Source organism: Schistocerca piceifrons, chromosome 6, assembly GCF_021461385.2.
Source record: "Schistocerca piceifrons isolate TAMUIC-IGC-003096 chromosome 6, iqSchPice1.1, whole genome shotgun sequence".
Lineage (NCBI taxonomy): Eukaryota > Metazoa > Arthropoda > Insecta > Orthoptera > Acrididae > Schistocerca > Schistocerca piceifrons.
Genome location: NC_060143.1, coordinates 26,261,512 through 26,278,054, shown reverse-complemented (window position 1 = coordinate 26,278,054; position 16,543 = coordinate 26,261,512).

Genomic DNA, 16,543 nt, shown 5'->3' with positions numbered 1-16,543 from the left:
ACAATTTCTGTGAATGCAGTTGAGAACGTGAAAGCGAACCGGCTAAACTATTAAGCGACAGCGGGAGCAGCCGGACTAGTTGTAAACAGGCGGGTTTCCCAGCAGGACACAGTGTCAACCGGGCCACTTCGGGAGCGCGGTCACAACAAAAGAAGGGCACGGGACAAACACTTTCCCTTGCGCCCGGAGCTAATGGCCGGCAGCACCAGTGCGACCCTCCGTGGAGGCGATGACCTGAGATGGCCGAGCGGTCCACCGCGCGGAAATCCATCTGCTGGCAACGCACCACACGCTCGCGACCGTGACGAGACGGCCGCGGTGAAACGACAAGACAGGGATAAAGGGGCGTGGAGCCTTTTGACAGGTACTGTCCAGAGAAACTTGCAGACGTCACCAACGCCTATCGACATTTCCTGACGGATGCCCACTGTCAAGCGACAGTAAATCATGGTTCGATGTTCTATGGTCGCTAAGTGGGGCACAAAGAAGAGCCATTAAGTGTCATCCTTGCCCAGGAATATCAAACCGGCGAGCCAATTGAGGATAATTCAAGAATGTAACAACACAAGGGGCGTGGAGCCTTTTGACACGTACTGTCCAGAGAAATTGGCAGACTTCAACGACGCCTATCAACATTTCCTGGCGGATGCTCACTGTCAAGCGACAGTAAATCATAGTTCGATGTTGTCTGGTAGCTAAGGGTGGCACAAAGAAGAGTCATTAAGTGTCATCCTTGCCCAGGAATATCAACCTGGCGTGTCAAACGAGGATACCGCGCGAATTTGACAACACAAACATGGAACCAAATCGAGATGTACGTGACACGGGCCACCAAGAGAAACTTCATGAGAGGGCAGAGACGGCGGGATTGCACGCAACAAATGGACAAAAAAAATCCCTACTGACAGCTGCGGCGACGATCCCCCCCCCCCCCATCTCCCCCCTTCGTATATTGTGCCTCGGAACAGTGGAACTACTGAGTGTGTCAGTGAACAGTGATTATACGGTTCTTAGTTCAATGCATATACGTGTGTTTCTGTCAGAGAAACTTTGACGCATGTGTTTTGCAGGGGTTCGATTTATTGGTGTTTATTAGAGTGACTCTTGTATTTTGCAGGTGTTCTATTTATTGTTTTTTTTAGACTTTGACTCTTGTATTTTGCAGGTGTTTTATTTATTGGTGCTTTTTTTTTTAGACGTTGACTATTGTACTTTCAGAGCTGTTTTATTGATCAATGTCTTTTCTTGTGTGATGTATTAGATTTGTGATATTTTGTTTCGTAAATTCATTCCTGTGGCATTGCTTCGTTTATCAGTCAGAAAGCTATTCATTCTCATTGGACTGTGATCGATTAGCCTTTGCATGGGGCATATTTATAGTGAGGAACCCCATAAGGGTAACAATCATATAATTAATTGTAGTTTCAGTATAATGACACAGTGATCATTTTTTGCTAACTAACTGAAATACAGTAGATTGATTAAATTAGTGCCACAGAGTTATTTGAATTCTACAAATTATTAGTTTTATAAGATATAGAATTTTTTTGCGATAACCACTTTGTAAAACATGTTTTTTCTCTTATCTTCTTTTTCCTTTTGCGGATTGTGCATTGTAATGTTCTGCTTTATAATACTGATGTTATTTTCATGTTTTTTTAATTGCTGAGGCACCTTTGCTATTTTCATAAATTTCACTTGTTAATAAACTGTCATAAATTTTCCTGTGATCAGTTGGCTCTTGCAATGAGCAAATACTGGTGAACTCCATAAGGGTAACAACCAGAAATTGTTTCCATATTAATGACACAGGAACCATTGTTTTTACTTGCTGACCGAATTAGGTCTACACTATCTTTTAAATAGGTGTCACAGATTGTTTCTTTCTCTTTGAAATTGGTAGATTCTAAAGATGTGTTGAAATTATTGTGTTTTAGCAAGTAGCTGGTGACCTTTTGCCTTTTCTTTACGTTTTTTGATTTAAGTTGGGTGTGAGAAGCCTGCTTGGGAATGTCCTAGCATGGCCAGAAAATTCCCTGCACAGTCTTTTCCCGCAGCGTTGAGGTTATGAATGGTCTCTGTTGGATTCCTTTCATGTTAATTTCTTAAATCTGTTGTCATTTACGGCATAAATTCCTCTTCCAAATTTACTGTGGTGTTTCTGACTATCTGGGAGGAGACTGAGCAGTGAAACGTGTTACTTTTACACATAAACAAGAACGATCTGTCACACTACTACACTTTAAAACACAGTTTATATGTAATTCACGTCACACAGCCTCATACGGAACCTACATCCGCTTTCTTTTATATACTGTATATGATAAGATACTGTCATCCCCCTTCCCTTCAAATGGTTCAAATGCCTCTGAGCACTATGGGACTCAACTTCTGAGGTCATTAGTCCCCTAGAACTTAGAACTAGTTAAACCTAAGGACATCACAAACATCCATGCCCGAGGCAGGATTCGAACCTGCGACCGTAGCGGTCCTGAGGTTCTAGACTGCGGCGCCTTTAACCGCACGGCCACTTCGGCCGGCCCCCCTTCCCTTCTGTGCGAAAGAATGAATGAGCAAATGTATTTCTAGTTGCATGCTGGATGGTAGCAGACAAGCCTGTCTGCTAGAGAACAGTAGGACCAACGTCGGAACAGGTAGCTACGCTTTCTAAAAGCAAAGAGATTTCTATCCTTAGTATGGTCCTGTCCGTCCCTTGTCATGTTGGTATAGGAAGCTGCCTCTCTGGTCACTTCCGTTTGTATTTGTGAGCCACCCCTCAGGAAGGGACCACGGCAGTCTGTCTGCGGCGAGCGTCTGAAGTGGTAAGATCTCCGGCTAAGCGCGTGTCTGCTAAGTCCGTAGGACAATGGATTTCTTAAGTTCAGCCTAACTGAAAATTTAATCACCTTCATTTCAGGTTTAGCTCTAAAATATCTAATGTTATCTTAAATTGCAACGCAGTGTGATTCGAGCGTACAGTTCAGAATATATTCCGGTTGTTGCTTTGTCACTACTTTGTGAGTAAAGAGGAATCACGTGTTGATCAGTAACTCTAACTAAGTTCACCAATCTTAAATGCGAATGTGCGTGAGATTATAACGTCTCGTCTTGTCAGTATTTTTCAAAATAGCAACTTTTCTCTATGTTCAACCCACGTGGGGTGTACTTTGTGAGACCAGTACCACGTGCTTATACAATTGTTTGACCCATCAGGTTAATAGTAAGACGATAGTAACCAGTTCGAGGTTTTGCTTTTGTAAATTGCTTTTCGATGTAATTTATTTTAATTATCAAAATTATTGTGGAGTTATACTCTTTGTGTAAACCAAGTTGACCACGTGAAGCATGTGGTGTAATCATCAAAGTAGCCCTCAGCTATTCTTTTCGGGAAGATTTCACAGAGAGTTAGTATGAATTTAGTATACCAGTGTGTGGTAATTACATGACGGACAGGATTGCGCTACGAACGTAACTTCTTTGGGTGAAAATTGAATCGGTTGGTTGTGGTTAATTTCCTCTTGCATATGTTTCAACGTTCTTCGTGTGTTATTTTATGAATGCAGTGTTGTATGCAGTCTCCCAGTCTTGACTCCATATTTAATGTGTTCCGTATGATTACAAACTCACATTTTCACAGTCCTAAATAAGGCACCAACTTAGTTATGATTCAAGTTTAATATGCAGAAATTTCAATGATCAATGTTAAAATAAATTTCCAAATGTAAACTGATTTATTTATTTTTATTTAAATTCTCTTTTTATATATATATATATATATATATATATATATATATATATATATATATATATATATATATAGCACCTGTTGTCGTATGACTATTAAAAGATTATAATTAATGTTAGTCTGGTTGGGAATTTGGTAAGCTAGACTGGATACCTGGTGAAACAGTTGCGCAGTAATGCAAGGTTAACTTCCCCACATAGCTCACAGCTTTTAAATCGCTTTTATTGTTTATCAGTACCGCTTTCATAGCAAATTAAAGCAACAACGTTACAATAGTAAAATGACAGAAATTCTCTAAGAATACATAAAAATTAAAGAAAGATACAGTGAAACGAGTAATGAGCGAAATCAATAAAACTGCGTTTTCTGGAGGACGAAATTAAAGAAAGATACAGTGAAATGAGTACTGAGCGAAATCAATAAAACTACGTTTTCTGGAGGACGAAAGTAGACTGATGCTACATATACGCAGGTTAATAGTACAAAGAGGAGGTAATCTAGAGACATGGCTTCAAGGCGAAACGGTAATATTATCCCGCACATGATCAATACAACGTCTCACATTCGACTCACGAATGTGAAGGAGGAGCTAATATGAAGATTTTTACCGAGAGACAATCAGCAGCGGAAATGCCTTTCTTTTGTTTTCTCGATAAACAACAGGCAGCGTCTTTCCGTGAGTTTTGTGAGCCTATAAATGGATGGACTGACATCTTAATAGGTAGGCTACATTTACAGTTATAAGCTTACCTCGAAAGTCGTCACAGAGTGTGTGGTGGAGGGTACCCCGTACCACTATTAGTCATTCCATTTGCTATTCCACTCGCTGATAGAACGGGTGGGGTGGGTGGGGGGGGGGGAAGACTGCCTATGTGCCCCCTTTACGAGCACAAATTTCTGTTATCTTATCCTCTCGGTCCTTACGCGAAATGTATGTTGGCGGCGGTAGAATCATTGTATATTCAGCTTTGTTGGTGTTCAATAGTGTTCCTCAAAAAGAACGTCGTCTTCTCTCCAGGGATTCCCATTTGAGCTGCCTGGCAGACGTAGTCCGATTGCTAAAAGAAATTACTCGCCTTGAAAAGTGATTCTCATGATCAATTTAATTGATCAGGCCATCAGTGTGGTATCAATGACGTGCCACCTGGCAGGTGGAAACGAGGGCTATGGTACCAAGGATATGGTTCGGAAGTTTGAGCGGTATCAGGCGTTTTTTCATAGTGGCAATATCTTTTAACGAGATTTGTCTCCCACCTACACAGGGAGAAATGACCATCAAAATAAAATCACATGTATTACCGAATTTATAAAGTGATACAAGGTATAAATCTGATATTTACAACTTCCCTGCCCTATTGCCTTAAGACACTTGGGGTTGTGGTAAAGCATTTGGTTACGTTACAAGAGTACGAAAGTGGAGAGGCATCTTGTGACACACGGGGATCTTAGCACTATGTCATGAGCCAAAATTGAGTTTAATAGTCTAGTCCTGTGATGCTGTATGTAACAGATATTAAGCTCATTAGACCATTTTTTTTACCTGATGGGAGAATACTTATAGAAAAGACAGGCTATGCCATACAGTTACAGGGTTTTCACAATAAGTTATGATACTTTAGCGATGTCAAGACACTTGTATGCCTCGATTTCTTCTGTCTTCGAAAATAACTCGTAGAAAAGGGAGATATCTACATTTCGTGTGAGGAATTCGAAGTGTACTGTCAGCGACATCTCTATCTCGGATCGGATAAAGTTGATTTATTAAACCGGGGGGGGGGGGGGGGGGTTGGAATGGGTCAGAACTACTGTATACATTTAACTAGTTGCTGGTTGACTCTCAGTGGGTTTGTCAGGAGGAATCGGTGCCTGGAAGTCGCGAATTAGCTAAGCCTGTGACGGCTGGTTAGGTACAAAGAATGCGCCGACCTGTCTGCTCTTGCCTGCAGAAATGGGGCTAGCGAAGTGACCTGTGTGCTGCTGGGTGAGTGGCGGCAGAGGCGGACATGTGTGTTGCGTGAGATGATTCAGTATGAGGGATGAGGGGTGTTTGCGCTGGACAGCTGTCCCCCCCCCCCCCCCTCCGTGTATTGATCGGTTGACTGCTTGGTGACATCTCTCCTATCTCTGAGCCTTCGGTAAGGCCAGCATGTGGATACTGGGGGATGGGCGTGCAGCTGCCGGCATGACGAATATATGTACGGGTCTCTCCTGACCGGCACCTACAAGAAGAAGCGATGCCACTGCGGGCGGTGGACGGAACGAGTGTGTCACGATGCTCTCTCCATTGGTGGTTATTCAGGCTTTTGACGGGTGGTCAAATTAATGTGATAGGGCAGAGTAGGTATTTCTCTTCTTCAAATTTCCGGTTATTTTACATATTGAGACCGAAACTTCGGTGTTTTACTTTGATTACTCCATAAGAGGACATGCAACACTGCATCACACTATAATATTCCGTTGATTGTTGACTGTTTATGTTCCTTGTTGTTAACAGGAGGAACTGCTCTCGTAACGGAACATTCATTGATGATAGGCAAGGTCGTTGCTCCACACTTTCGCTGCAAAGTACCTCACAAGGATAGAATGTATACATCAAAACCAAAAAAACGTCTACCCCTCGTAGATACTGTAATAATCGCTGATGTCGACATAGCGTCAGTTTGTTACCAAAAGCTATCAGGTCCCTAAGGAAGTTAACTGTTTGAACTGACTACTACTTACATCAGTACAAGTCATGATATTTCTCGGTCAAATGCGTGGCGTCGATAGTTACGATGCCACACCGTAGGTGCACGCTCTCGTCAGTTGGCACTACGAGAGAAGACTAACTACGCCGACCACAGCGCCCTCTGTCCGACGCTGTGCAGCTCAGCGGGTGCCGTCTTGTCTTCTGGCCCCTTTTCATCAAGAGCTGACGGCGTGTAAATATTTTTAATAATCATTTTCTAAATGTTGTGGATATAGTAGGATCCAGGTGTTCATTAGAAGATGCTAGGCTGTTAATGGAAGAGGCCATACCTATGCAATTTGATACAATTGAAATCTCACCCACTTCTCCCTCTGAAATTAGGAAAATAATAAACTTGCTTAAAAGCAAAAACTCACATGGAATTGATGGCATTTCCAGCAAAATACTAAAAGCTTGTTCTCAACAGATAAGTAAGATTCTCAGCCACCTGTGTAATAGCTCTCTGGAACAGGGCATTTTCCCTGATAGACTGAAATATGCTATTGTTATACCTTTGCATAAAAAGGGGGATAGATCTGATGTCAACAATTACCGTCCAATCTCCCTTCTAACAGCTTTATCCAAAATTTTTGAGGAAGTAATGTATTCAAGAGTAGCTTCACATATCTGTAAAAATAAAGTACTAATAAAATGTCAGTTTGGTTTCCAGAAAGGTTTTTCAACAGAAAATGCCATATATGCTTTCACCAGTCAAATTTTGAATGATCTGAATAACCGAACACCACCCATTGGGATTTTTTGTGATCTCTCAAAGGCTTTTGATTGTGTAAATCATGAAATTCTGCTAGACAAGCCCAAGTATTGTGGCATGAGTGGGACAGTGCACAAATGGTTTAATTCGTACCTAACTGGAAGAGTGCAGAAAGTTGAAATAAATAGTTCTCGTAACATGCAAAGATCAGCACATTCCTCAAACTGGGGAACTATCAAGAATGGGGTTCCACAAGGGTCAGTCTTGGGCCCTTTGTTGTTCTTATTGTATATTAATGACTTGCCATTCTATATTCATGAAGAGGCAAAGTTAGTTCTCTTTGCTGATGATACAAGTATAGTAATCACACCTGAGAAACAAGAATTAACTGATGAAATTGTCAATACTGTCCTTCAGAAAATTACTAAGTGGTTCCTTGTAAACGGACTCTCACTGAATTTTGATAAGACACAGTACATACAGTTCCGTACAGTGAATGGTATGACGCCATTAATAAATATAGACCTTAATCAGAAGCATATAGCTAAGGTAGAATATTCCAAATTTTTAGGTATGTCCATTGATGAGAGATTAAATTGGAAGAAACACATTGATGATCTGCTGAAACGTTTGAGTTCAGCTACTTATGCAATAAGGGTCATTGCAAATTTTGGTGATAAACATCTTAGTAAATTAGCTTACTACGCCTATTTTCACTCATTGCTTTCATATGGCATCATATTTTGGGGTAATTCATCACTGAGGAATACAGTATTCATTGCACAAAAGCGTGTAATCAGAATAATAGCTGGAGTCCACCCAAGATCATCCTGCAGACATTTATTTAAAGATCTAGGGATATTCACAGTAGCTTCTCAGTATATACACTCTCTTATGAAATTTGTTATTAACAACCAAACCCAATTCAAAAGTAATAGCAGTGTGCATAACTACAATACTAGGAGAAAGGATGATCTTCACTATTCAAGATTAAATCTAACTTTGGCACAGAAAGGGGTGAATTATACTGGTACTAAAGTCTTTGGTCACTTACCAAATAGTATCAAAAGTCTGACAGATAACCAACAAGTAACCAACAAGTATTTAAGAAGAAATTAAAAGAATTTCTGAATGACAACTCCTTCTACTCCATAGAGGAATTTTTAGATATAAATTAAGAAAAAAAAGAAAAAAAAACAAAACAAAAATATTTAAAAAATAAAAAGAAATTTAAAATAAAAAATAAAGAAAAACAAAAACACAAAAAAATAAAGTTGTTATATTAACTTAAGTATGTTGTTAAATTAACCTAATCATGTCATGTATTGGAAAATTCGACTCGTTCCACATCATTACGAAATATCGTATTCATGATCCATGGAACTAGTATTAATCTAATCTAATCTATCGCTTCTACTACCGAGTGGGCTAGTTTCCTATTGAGACCTTGTATTAGTTGCGTTCGGTTAAAGTTTGGACAGCAACGAGTATCCTAACTGTGGTGTCACTGCCAGACACCACACTTGCTAGGTGGTAGCCTTTAAATCGGCCGCGGTCCATTAGTATACGTCGGACCCGCGTGTCGCCACTATCAGTGATTGCAGACCGTGCGCCGCCACACGGCAGGTCTAAAGAGACGTCCTAGCACTCGCCCCAGTTGTACAGCCGACTTTGCTAGCAATGGTTCACTGACAAAATACGCTCTCATTTGCCGAGACGATAGTTAGCATAGCCTTCAGCTACGTCATTTGCTACGACCTAGCAAGGCGCCATTATCAGTTGCTATTGATATTATAAATAATGTACAGACAAGAGCGACGTTCAACATTAATGGATTAAAGTTAAGTATTCCACCAGTTACCTCCTTTTTTTCTAAGTTCTAATTACCTTGTCCTGTTCCAGACCTCACGCCAGCCTGCGTGAGCTTAAACGCGTGCCTTTCGGCTTCCTCCAAACTCCGTGGGTTGGCTCCTGCCAATCCACAACACTAACTTCACAGGATTAGACGTGGACTACGGCTTCACACCTACGTGCTCATCCTAGCCAAAGTTATGTATGCATTTGATATTTACTTGTGGTTTTGACTTTTAATAAAGTGTTAAACTTACATGCAGTACCGAAGTGCTTCACCTGTCCTGCTCCTACCCGCTTCCTTCACTCTCGGCCTATATTACAGAAGCAGACCACAGGAGCAGACCCACGCGCCGCCTATCCAGGCGGGATACAAAAAGAATGTCTATCTACACTCAGAGAAACACGGAGCAGCACGACATTCCACTGTGACGAAATCCTAAATAATGAGAACATGGGGAGAGCCAAATGAAAATGTAAGAAACAGCACTACGGGTTTAATCGAAGTCTTTATTATAAAGTAATCTTGGAGGGCTGAGCACAGCTATCCTAGTGTTTCAGAAATCGAAGGATTCCTGTAGCTGTGACAGGAGGCACTTCTCCACCGCGTCCTTCAGTTCGCCGTCCGAGTTGAAGCGCTTCGCTGTTTGATGTTTTTTTTTTTTAACATACAGAATACACGAAAGTCTCAGGACATCATGCCGAGCCGTAGGGCGGATGTTCAAGCCGCTCCCACTTCAACTTGGCCACTACACTCTGTGTGGCCTTGGAGACGTGTGGACGCGTGGTATCACGGAGCAGAATCATTCCCTTTGGCTCTTGGACTTGCGTAGGTTACGGAGTGCCTCACAGTACACACAACTGTTCATGGTTTTTACGTTCTCGAGAAATTATACATCTTACCTTGGACGTCGAAAAAGACTATGGGTATCACTTTGGCTGCTGAGGACAAAGCTTTGAATTTATTACGGGGAAATGACGTTGCTACATTCGCGTCCCTAGATGGTTCAATATGTTATCCCAAAACAGCGTATGCAAATTTCAACCGGTGTTGCTGTTATGACGTTTCGCACCTTTTCATTTGAATACTCTCTACATGTTGTTGTTCTACTTTACTGAGCTTCAGAGTGTTGTGCACCACTTTTCCTTGTCTTCTACTCTCGAATCGTGACATTGGCAACTGAAGCGCGGGAAATTCCAACGGGTACATACTCACGTTTCGTGTGTACCGGGATCTGAGAAAGTGAGCCGGCCGGAGTAGCCGAGCGCTTCTAGGCGCTACAGTCTGGAACCGCGCGACTGCTACGGTCCCAGGTTCGAATCCTGCCTCGGTCATGGATGTGTGTGATGTCCTTAGGTTAGTTAGGTTTAAGTAGTTCTAAGTTCTAGGGGACTGATGACCTCAGACGTTAAGTCCCATAGTGCTCAGAGCCATTTGAGAAAGTGACAGCAGCATTTACAATGCTCTCATCCTGTTCCTCATCTGTTCCAGTTCCTCCCATCAGTTTTCCCCTTCTTGCACGCGTGAAGTGTTAGCGCATTGAGCTTTTATTTAGGTCGGTAAGGTTTACATTGCTCTGTTGTATGTCCGTTGAAGGAAAGAATCTCTCCTGAAAGCGTTTTATTTTTGTAGTCAACGAAGCAGAATTTTTCTTTTCGTTACTTTCCTCTCTGATCTTTAGTCTTCGAACACTCGTTCTTTCCTCGTATTGTAATGTCACACTATAAATTCGAAATTTTATAGCTTAGATTGCATTTTCAGATGACTCAGTGTATCATGTACCCTATGTATTTTTTATAGCCATTGAAAATTTGGCATCCACTATTCGTGAGCCTTCACGTTTCGCCTGCTTAGTCAAAAACTAGCATCGTGTAAGTGTTTTACTGTCTGATTTGTAAGGGAAACAACAGTCGATCACAGTTTGATGTTCTCCATTATCATCGTCTCCTACAGTTTGCAGCCCCTGGTTGGGTCTGTTCAGAACGTAAGTCTCCCCATTTTTTTCCTGTTACCTGACCACTCTTCTTTCTCCACTCTATCCCAATCTTCTTCTCTCTTCATCAGACATTCCTTTGCTCCAACGATCTATCGGCTCTGGACGTTCTTCTAGGTCTGATGTCTCCTACTGGTGTTTCACGGGCCTGCCCAGTCCCATCCTTTTAACATACCCCTCTTTTCTATGGTTTGCTGCAAGGGCTTTACCTTCGCTAACTCTGTAACTGTCTCATTCCGTGCTCGATACATTCTAATAATTGCCATTCTGCTTCTTCAAAATTTCATCTTGCAAGCCTATATCCTATCTGCCTACCTTTTCTTCATTACCAAGTTTCTGAGTATCGGAGAATAATACGCACAGTACAGCATTTGGTTACTCCTTGGTGGTACATCCTTGCTCAGGAACAGGCTCCTCACTCTCTGCAGGAAACTGTGGGCTTGCCTTCCCCTTCCACTAATTTCCTTATAGTTTCATTCGCTCTCTACTGTTTAACTCCCTAAGTAGTTGAAAATTGCCACTTTCTTTAGCATTTTCCTTCTAATATTCATATCAATTGCTATTCTTCTCTTATGCCTTGTTATCACCATCACTTCAAACTTCTTTGTATTAAATTTCAATCCATACTGCCCCACTACTTCCATCCATACATTTACCCTTGCTCGCTCCTCTCTTCTCTCTCACCATTAAATCGTCTGCAAACACCTTTGCTTTCATATTTGCATTTCCTATTCCCGCTGCCATTCCTCTTTGTATCTCATACAAACGGTGAAGAAAAGTAGAGGGGATAGTGAACTCTCTTGTTTCACCCCCTTTTTCTGTTCAAGTCCTGTTTTCTCTCCTCCTTTATTTGTCTTACAGCCTTTTCTGAAAGGGTTCCCAGGTCTTGCCTCTTTTGCCATTGCCTTACACCTCAGCGTCCAAACACTATTATTAAATCCTTACCATGTTAGTAGTGGGAACTGGTTTAAATAAAGTATTAAATACAATGTCGACTTTCTTGAACTAAACCCATACTGTTCCTCTCTCAGTCCTCCTACTTCCTTCAGTTCTCTGTTTTCCGGAATCTTCTCAAATACCTTGTCCGCCCCGATAGCTGAGTGGTCAGCGCGGCGGTCTGTTACGCCAAGGAGCCCGGGTTCGGTTCCCGGCTGGGTCGGAGATTTTCTCCTCTCGGGCACTGGGTGTTGTGTTGCCCTCATTATCATTCCATCATCATCAGTGGAAGGCAACGGAAAACCACCACTGGAATCACTGCCCTAGATGCCCATGCAGTAGACCTCTCTGACGAGACTTCCCCCATGACCAGACCCACACAAAGTTTTTCTCAAACACCTTGACAGGAAGGCATATCAAAGTATCTCCCCCGAAATTTTGACATAGTTTCCTGCAACCCTTCTTAAGATTGGCACCATCGTGTCTGTTTCCGGTCTTCTGTCTCCATTGTCCCCATACTGTTCTCAAGATCGGACAGAGCCACTGCACTCCAACAACGCCAGATGCTCTCACCATCTCCACAGTTATTTCATTCTGTCTAGGTGATTTTGTTCCATTCGCCGTCTTTAGCGCATCCTATACTTCTGTTCACGTCGGATTCATCTCGACATCCTCCACGTTGCCTGGCTCTTCATTTACTCCTCCATGTTTCAAATGGTTCAAATGGCTCTGAGGGCTATGGGACTTAACATCTGAGGTCATCAGTCCCCTAGAACTTAGAACTACTTAAAACTAACTAACCTAAGGACATCACACACATCCATACCCGAGACAGGACTCTAACCTGCGACCGTAGCGGTCGCGCGGTTCCAGACTGGAGTGCCTAGAGCCGCTCGGTCACTAACGTCGGCACTCTTCCATATTTCCACTGTGATTTAGTAACTCTTCAAAATTTTTCTTCCACATTTCCCTGATTTCCTGCAGTTCTCAACTTCTTTTCTTTCTTTCTTTAATGATTATCCTGACATCTTCCATCATGTCTCTGTTGTTAATCTCAACCACCACATAGGATCTTCTTACTCCCCACATTGTCCTCTCCCGTCCTTTTTGTCCGCTCATCCATCCATTTCCTCGTATTTCCTGCTGCTATTTCTCTTGGTCACTTTCTTTTCTCAGTGTATTCCTTTATTCATCTAGTGCCCATTGCGCTCAACCGCTGCCATCTGAGCCTACTTCACATGTTGGACGTGACCCCCGCTCCGGCAAGCAAACAGAGTCCACCCTGGCCATCCTGTTCGATCTGCTCGCTATATTCCTGTCATCGACAGATGTAGTAGTAACTTTAGGCGTACAGGAGGGAAGTGTGTTCGGACCCTTGCTATTCATGTTAATAATAACCTAAGACTTTCTGCAAATGATGCAGTTATCCATAATGAAGAACTACCTGAAAAAGCTTCACAAAAATCCAAGAAGATCTGCATAAGATTTCAAAGAGGTGCAAAGATGGATAACTTGCTTTAAATGTTCAGAAATGTGAAACTGTACATTTCAGGAAACGAAAAAAGTAGAATGCTATTACTGCGATGTCACTGAGTCAGAACTGGAGGCAACCAACTCATACTATTAAATACTATAACAATTAGCAAGGACATGAAATGGATTGATCATATGGATTTAATCGTTGGTAAAGCAGCCGACAAACTTCGGTTCACTGGCAAGCAAAACGCAGTCTACAGCGGAGACTGCTTAAATAACACGTATTCGATGTTAGAATATTGCTCAAATGTGTGGGGTCCTCTGTAAGTAGGACTACAGGAATGCAGACTGACCTATAAAGAAGGCAGCACGAGTGATCACAGATTTCTTTCATCCACGGGAGAGTGTGACGGGAATGTTGAAATAACTGAAATGACAGACAGTGGAATGTAGATGCGAGTTTTCCTGTGACCATCGATACTCAAAATTGTAAGAGCCAGCGTTAAGTAAGGAATCTACAAATGTACCTCAGCCCCTACGTATCGCTTCTGTAGGGACTATGATAGCATGATTAGACTAATTATGGCGCGTGGTGAGATACATACAGTCATTCTTGCGCGCTCTGCGCGTGATTGTAACTGGTAGAACCCTAACATAGATTATAATGATAAACACATTCTGCCGTGCACTTCACAGTGGTTTGCAGAGTTTGTCAAAGGGATTGCTGAATAGTGATGCCTTCGATTTTTTTTATATGAAAACACTTAAAGCTTTTCACGTTAAACAAACCTTATTAGCATTCTAAATCGTTGTTCTTCTCGTCTACACATATATTTCACAACACAGTCACCCTGGCGAGAGACCAGTTTCTTGATACGTCACAACCTCACTTCCGCTTCCACTACTTCATCACCATCAAAGTGAAGTCCTCGAAGGTGTTATTTAAAAAGTTTTGGAAACAGATGGAAATCGGATGGGGCCAAGTCGGGACTATATGGAAGATGCTCAATGATAATGAACCCAAGAGGATAGTTTTGGAAACAGATGGAAATCGGATGGGGCCAAGTCGGGACTATATGGAAGATGCTCAATGATAATGAACCCAAGAGGATAGATTGTTGCATTTATCACAATTCTCGTGTGGGGTGTGGCATTGACATGCTGGAGGAGTGCGTCTACTATGTGTGGGCAAACTCTTAGAATTCTTTCTTTCGGTTTTCTGAGGGTCTCGCAGTATCTTGTAGCGTTTATGGTGGCGTCTTTAGGCTTGAATTCAAAATGTATCACACCTTGTACATCCCAGAACATTGTGAGCTTGACTTTCCCTGCTGATGGCATAGTCTTGAATTTTTTTTTGGCGTCGGTGAATCTTTGTGGTAAAGCTCCAATGATGCCCTATTCTTTTCAGGGTCAAAATGGTGAATGCAGCTTTCATCATTCGTCACAATGTTGTCCGAGAATCCATCACACTGTGGCGTGTGGTGTAATTTCGTGTGTGTTGTGTTGTACAATTTCAACAAGATTACAATAAAACTAGTACTTATTATTCAAATGGTTCAAATGGCTCTGAGCACTATGCGACTTAACATCTGAGGCCAACAGTCCCCTAGAACGTAGGACTACTTAAACTTAACTAGCCTAAGGACATCACCCACATGCATACCCGAGGCAGGATTCGAACCCGCGACCGTAGCGGTCGCGCGGTTCCAAACTGAAGCGCGTAGAACCGCTCGGCCACATCGGCCGGCAGTACTTATTATTAATGTGACATGAGGCTTTATATGATCACTGCTTTTCACGGCTAATGGTTGTTACTTTTTTAAAGAATTGCCACCTGGGAACGTGTAGCAATGTTGTGTATCAAGCGGCGTAAATGTCACTAATTTCATTCACAAAAGTAATCAGTTGTAACCAGCGAATAAGATAAATGTATGATAAGTAACCTGAACTAAACAAGAGTAATGATTTTTAGTAATTTCAGTGCTATTGTTTAAAATACTCTTCGCTAGTTGCAGATCGTTTATCGAATTTAACGTTACTGTTATTCGGGGTGGTGGGGCAACACTTTTCTTTAAGCAAAACTATCAGTTTTGTCACACAATACCACACGTACACAACACTAGTGTATTTTTCTGTCAAAATATTTCATAAAAGTTGTTACGGAATAACCAGGCTTCATACACCAGCAGATAAGAATTTATACGTAGTATGCTGTTTGTATTCATAAAAGTTCAATGTATTCTAAGCCTAACTGCAATTTATTACTTCACAGTGGGTCCTCGGCCACCAACATACAATTCTATAACAATTATGATCAAAAACATTTATATCTGTATGGAAAACCAATTTAAAACTGCCGCTGCAATATTTCACTAAGATGTCGGCTAACATAAGACAGTTATCGATTCTGGTTCAGGCACTGTGTTACTCCTGATAAGTAATATATGTATTAAATCTTTTCGCACCTTCACTATATGTATTAACATTTGTAAATGTTTCTCAATGTTACAAGACTGAATATTCACCATTTACTAATAAACTGCACTGTAGATCAATAGCGCTAATGGCTGTGCTCTTTTGTAGCTGAGCAGAAAACATAACATTTATATAGGACGAGAATTACAATGAAATAAAACTCCAAACAAGGAAGATTCATTTCAATGACACGTAAACTCTATTTTCAAATATCGGTTAGCAACATAATACAGTTTTTTACATACCTCTGTGTTACGATACATCAATCACATCCTATGAGTACAACAGTTCGAACAAGAAGAAGGATTTTTCTACAAAAATCATAGATAACAAAAGATTGAAATTTTCATTATCTTCCACATGGGTATTGCCTGAGATATAATTTTTTACAAAATATTAAATTATGTCGTTGACAATAGTTATTTATTATTTTATTAACGATGAAGTCCTTTTTATTAGTATTGCGAGAATAGGGTCAAAGTTCAGTCATATTCTACACACAATGCTGTCGTGAATATTATTTTGAATAAAATATAGACGTGGACATTACAACACCTACACTCAATGCATAAGAGAAATTTTGGTTACCTGAGGTGATCATTCAGTGCAGGAGGCGATCTGTAATT